Here is a 5,405-nt window from a genome sequence, read left to right on the forward strand (position 1 = left end):
CAGATTCCATGATTTCTCCAAGTACCTTAGAGAAGTTAAAAGTGACAGTGAGGCTTTGCTGGAACTTGAAGGTGGGTGTTGTGTGTGTGTGTGTGTGTGTGTGTGTGTGTTTGTGAGTGTGCTCACTCATGTGGGTAGATAGAGGACACTTTTCAGGGTCAACTCTCTCCTTCTACCCTATGGTCCCAGGGATCACACTCAGATATGACATCCACCACAACTTGACCAGGAAGGACTTGCCAACAGGCACCACTTCACTTGCCTCTTAAGGACAGTGACATTATGGACCATGTCTTCTGGTTCTTCAATCACTGGCCTTTTGTTTCCTCTCTGGGATTCTGGTCCTCGATAATGAACTCCACAGAACCATCAGGTAGGCAGTAACTGTCCTCAAACCACTGATGCTTTATTACAGTGACATTCATTCAGTCATTCAACACTCAGCCAAGCACCCAAGCACCAGTGCATGCCAAACCCTGTTCTGGGCTTGCAGGAGCTCAGGAGCTCAGGGACTAGAGAGGCATGGGAGTTAAGACAGAGTATCATCTTGAAGAGTGGGGCTGGGTTTGAGGCTGGTACTGTGCGTGGAGGAACAGGGCCTGCAGGGCAGGGAGATGCATATATGAGGGAGAGGAACAAGTGGTACCTTGTAGGATGAGTAGGAACTCAGTTGGTGGCTCAAGGGTGAGCATTTGGAGAGGAGGGGCAGATGTGAAGCCCTAGGGAACAGAGAATTTCAGAACCCAAAGGTCCATGGACAGAGTTCAGACTCTGAGCAGGGCTGCCATGATATTATCCCATGTTGGTGAGAGCCAGGGAAAGGCTTGGGCAAGGGAGGTGACAGAAGAGAAGTGTGTTTTAGAAGCACCCTCTGGTTTGGGTGGGGATGCTGAGATGAATGGGGCCTTTGTTTGGCCCCATTGCAATTCTCCTTTTGGAGAATTCAGAGTCAACCCAAGTTATTTCCCTTGGTTTTTGGGTCAAATCCACTTTGGATCCACTCATCCAGTACTGCAGTCTCCTGGAGAACCATTGGAGAGGGAGGGCTTGGGGATATCTCACAGCAGAGGCATCTGGGATTGTTTGGTCCTTGTAGCCACATTGGTACCTCTTTATTTTAACTACACTGGGTGTGGGAAGTCCTTCTGCATATGTGTTGCTTTTATTGGTTGATGAATAAAGAAACTGTTTCGACCAGTGGTTTAGCAGAATAGAGCTGGGCAGGAAAAACTAAACTGAATGCTGGGAGAAAGAAGGTGGAGTCAGGGAGCAGCCAGGGAGATGCCATGGAGCTGCCAGAGGAGAAAGACACAAGTCTCCAGTCAGAACCTTGCTAGTAGGTCATGAAACTCGTAGTAAAATATAAAATACTAGAAATGGGTTAGTTGAAGAGATAAGAGTGAGCTAGAAATATGCATAAATTAATAGGCCAAGTACTGTTGTAAATAATATAGTTTCTGTGTGGTTATTTTGGCTCTGAGCAGCCAGGAATGAACAAGCAGGCTCCTACAACACCACACAACATTTATTAAGTTTCTTTTATGGAGATGGGGGTGTAGTTCAGATGACAGAGTGCTTGCCTAGCATATACAAAGCCCTGGATTTGATTCTCCAGCATCACATAAAACTGGGGGTGGAGGTATACTTAATCCTGAAATTCTAGAATTTAGGAGGTAGAAGCAGAAGGATCAAAGATTCAAGGTCATCCTGGCTACAAAGAGAATTTGAGGCCAACCTGGGTTACATGAGACCCTGTCTCAAAATAATAAATAAATAAGCAACAATAATAATAGGTAGCAATAATCACAAGCTTAAACTCAGATAGGCTCATTAGAAGCGAATGAAGGGGGATATAGGGGAGGGAAGGAGCAACTTTGAGGCTCTGAGCTCTTGAACTTCCCAGTGGCCAAAGGAAGAATTCTAAGGGACCTGAGAAAACCAGCCATAGATATCCCCTGCCCGTATCCAGAGTGGCAGGGATCAGAGGCAGAGCAAGGTTGAGGATAATTTAGCTTCAGCCCTTCCCCCGGGGTCAGCTATATCAGTAGTGAGACAGCCAGGTCTCCTGTGGAATGACAGACAACAAAGACCAGCAACACAGTGCAGACTGGGCGGGAGAGAGGCACTTGGGTACTGTTGGTGGGAAGTGAATTGGAACAGCCTTAGGGAAGGGCTTGGACCCTTTGTGGGCTCAGTCCTTGCCTTGCATGCACAAGGCCCAGCTTTGATTTCCATGATAGTTCCCTACTGTTGCAAATAAATAAACACATCTAAAATTAATAAAATGCCCCCAAGATTTTTATTTTTAATAATATACATACATACATATTTATGTGTGTGTGTATGTGTATCTGTGTGTGGGTATATGGACATGAGTGCAGTGCCCTCAGAGGCCAGAAGGGGGCATAGGATTATCTGGAATCAGAGTTACAGGTGATTGTTAGTCTCCTAATGTGAGTGTTGGAATGGAATTCAGGTCCCCTGAAGAACAACAAGTGTTCCTAATCATCACTGAACCATCTCTGTCATCCTTAAGAAAATAGAAATTCATCCCCCCCCCGTGTGTGTGTGCGCGTGTGTGCGCATGTGCGTGTGCATGCATGACTTCAGCATGACATTTCCAAATGTTAATAGCAGTTTCCTCCTAGAATGGGTTTAGCAATCTTTATCAGGAACTTACTTGACTTTAAGTTTTATGAATTTCCTGTGTCACAGGAGATAGAACCCAGGGCCTGGCATGGTTAGGCAAGCACCCTACCCCTGAGTTACATGGACCCCAGCAAAGGACATGACTTTCCCCTGCATACCTGTCTGGGTCATGGCTTATTTTGAAATTGGTTTTTGCAATTAAAACCATTTGGAAAACCCATGAGAATAAAACTAATTCATAGAGGCCCCTAGCACAAAGTGGGTGCCCACTAAGCACTCGCTGTGAGCACTGACCTGACGTCTGCAGTCAGCAGTGCCACAGCTGGATTTAAGTCTGGATGTGTGCGCCTGGAATGGAAGTTTCACACTGGCTACCACATTGCTTTGGGGGATTGATGGAAGGGTCAGAAGTCTGTTTGACTGACCAAAATTTTTATTTGTGGGGAGATGAAGACAAAATAAAGTTAAAAACATTTTAAAGTATTGTAGCCTATTTCTGTCCACTGCTGAGGACCCGGGGCTTTAAGAAGAAGGCCATGGCGCCTGCAGATTCACAGGCCCACAAAACAAACAAATGAATCTTGGGGGCAGGCAGGGACATTATGCAAGGCCCCCTCCTCCCTGGGGCTGTCACTCTTGAGCCAGGCACAGACCCTCTCTCCCTTGTATGCCAGTGAGGAGACCCTCCCCACTCCACCCCACCCTTCCACCAGTCACCTCCTCCCTCTCCCACCTCCAGCCCCTGCCAAGGACTTTTTGAAGTTGATCAATCAAACATGTTTTATTTCGGGGCCCTGTTCCTGCGAGGGGACCCTGTGCAGCCTTCATTAGTTCCACACAGCGAAAGAATAGAACGATTCCAGGAGGAGGGGAGAGAAAGGAGGGAAAATTAGAGTTAGGTCTGCACACTTAAAAAAGAGAGAGAGAGAAAGAGAGAGAGGAGGGGGTGGGGTGGAAGTGCGGGTTTGCTAAATAGAGCCGGCTGCATTCAGGGAAGGGTCCCACTCAATCCTCTTAGCCTGACAATGTCAGACTAGAACCGGAGATCGGCTGTCCAGCGGCCCGGTCCTTGGGATGGAAGGGCAATGGGCTGTTTAAATTGCTACTTAAGGTTCCAGCTGTTTTACCAGGGATTTGCCCAACTTAATGGCTCTTTAAAGCTTTAAACAAGAAAATAGGTCTTCTCAGGACTCAAAGAAGAGGCTCTGGCCAGCTCAGACGGCGCCCATTGTCCCCAGCTTAAACCCTGGGCGGCCCTCACCCCTTCCCCCTCTGCGGGTGCAGACTTTGTCCAGCTCGGCGAGACGATTTATCCTTTTCACATTCTGGGTCTCTGGGCCTGCATCCAGGGGACTTCCTAAGTACTTACATGAGGGGCGGCCGGGCTGCTTTCAGACGGCCCCAAGGTCTTGACAAGTAAAGACAACAGGGACCACATCTCTTTAGGGAGTGCCTACTGTGTGCCAGGCTTTGAGTTTGGCACTGAAAAAAATAACAAGTTTGAATTTTATTCTTACCTAGGCCTACAGAGGAGGTGCTAATGATGGTCCTTTTACCAATGAGGAAATTGAGGCATTTGGATGAGGGACCACTTGGCCAAGTTCACACAGAGGCTCTCCTCAGGGTGAGTTCCACAGGTTTGCAGGCAGGTAGCTAGCCGTGGATGCTTAGGGGGTTAGCAAGGCCAGGCAGGGGACTCCTGGGACAAGGGGCTCTAGGTTCTTTTCTTTGAATATAAACTCATGGAGGCTGAAGGAGTGGGTGCCTAGGAAGAAGGGGGGTCATGGGACTGTCAGCCAGAAGGTGGAAGGCTCTGACCTTAGCTGTCTTTCTCCAAACTCCCTTCTAGCACACAGACAACTTTACCTATCACAGTTTAACCCCAGCACAATAAGATGCAATCCTTATTTTTCTGGTCATAAAAGTCATGGAAATATATCACAGAAAACAGACAATGCAAAGATCTGTGAATGAGGAGGGTTGGCTGGATGGCTCGGCAGGAAAAGGCGCTGACCTGAGTACTCAGGTTTGAGCCCCAAAAGGTGGAGGGGCAGAACCAATCCACAAAGTTACCCCCTCCAGTCTTTCTTACACACACACACACACACACACACACACACACACACACACACACACACACACAGAGAGAGAGAGAGAGAGAGAGAGAGAGAGAGAGAGAGAGAGAGAGAGCAGGCTACGACCATACTCTGAAACTCACCGAGTCAGAAGACTTCTGGGGATACTTGCAGACAGTCCCTGTACAACTCTGTGGCCTTTGTGGCCTTTGATTCCAGCCTTGGGTCATACATTATGGGGAGAGTTCAGGGCAGAGGCAGTTGCTGGAGATGGATGCAGGAACACTGCAGGTGAACAAAGGCCAGGAGGAAAGAAAGCCCTCCCTGCGACATAACATGCATGTTTAAAATCTGTTTGTGGGAAACGGAGACTGTGTGTCTGGCCAGACCACAGAGGGAGGCTGGAGCCAGACCCTGAGCCTCAGGCATTCAGTCAAGGGGTTGAGCATAGCTTTCCAAGGCTGTGGGGAACAAGGTCAGTGTTGGGGCCTAGACTGGTACCCAATCGCGAGTACCTCGGACCTCAGAAACCAGGAAGGTAGGCCTGGGCCCAACACACATGTGGCAGGAAAGCCACACACTTCCAGTGGAGGAGTAGACTTCTCAACCTTCAGTAGCCTCAGCTGGGGATGGGACCAGAGCCAGCTCTGCCTGGGGTGTGTGTGTGTGTGTGACAGGTTG

The sequence above is a fragment of the Chionomys nivalis genome, chromosome 17 (assembly GCF_950005125.1).
Source record: "Chionomys nivalis chromosome 17, mChiNiv1.1, whole genome shotgun sequence".
NCBI classification, from domain to species: domain Eukaryota; kingdom Metazoa; phylum Chordata; class Mammalia; order Rodentia; family Cricetidae; genus Chionomys; species Chionomys nivalis.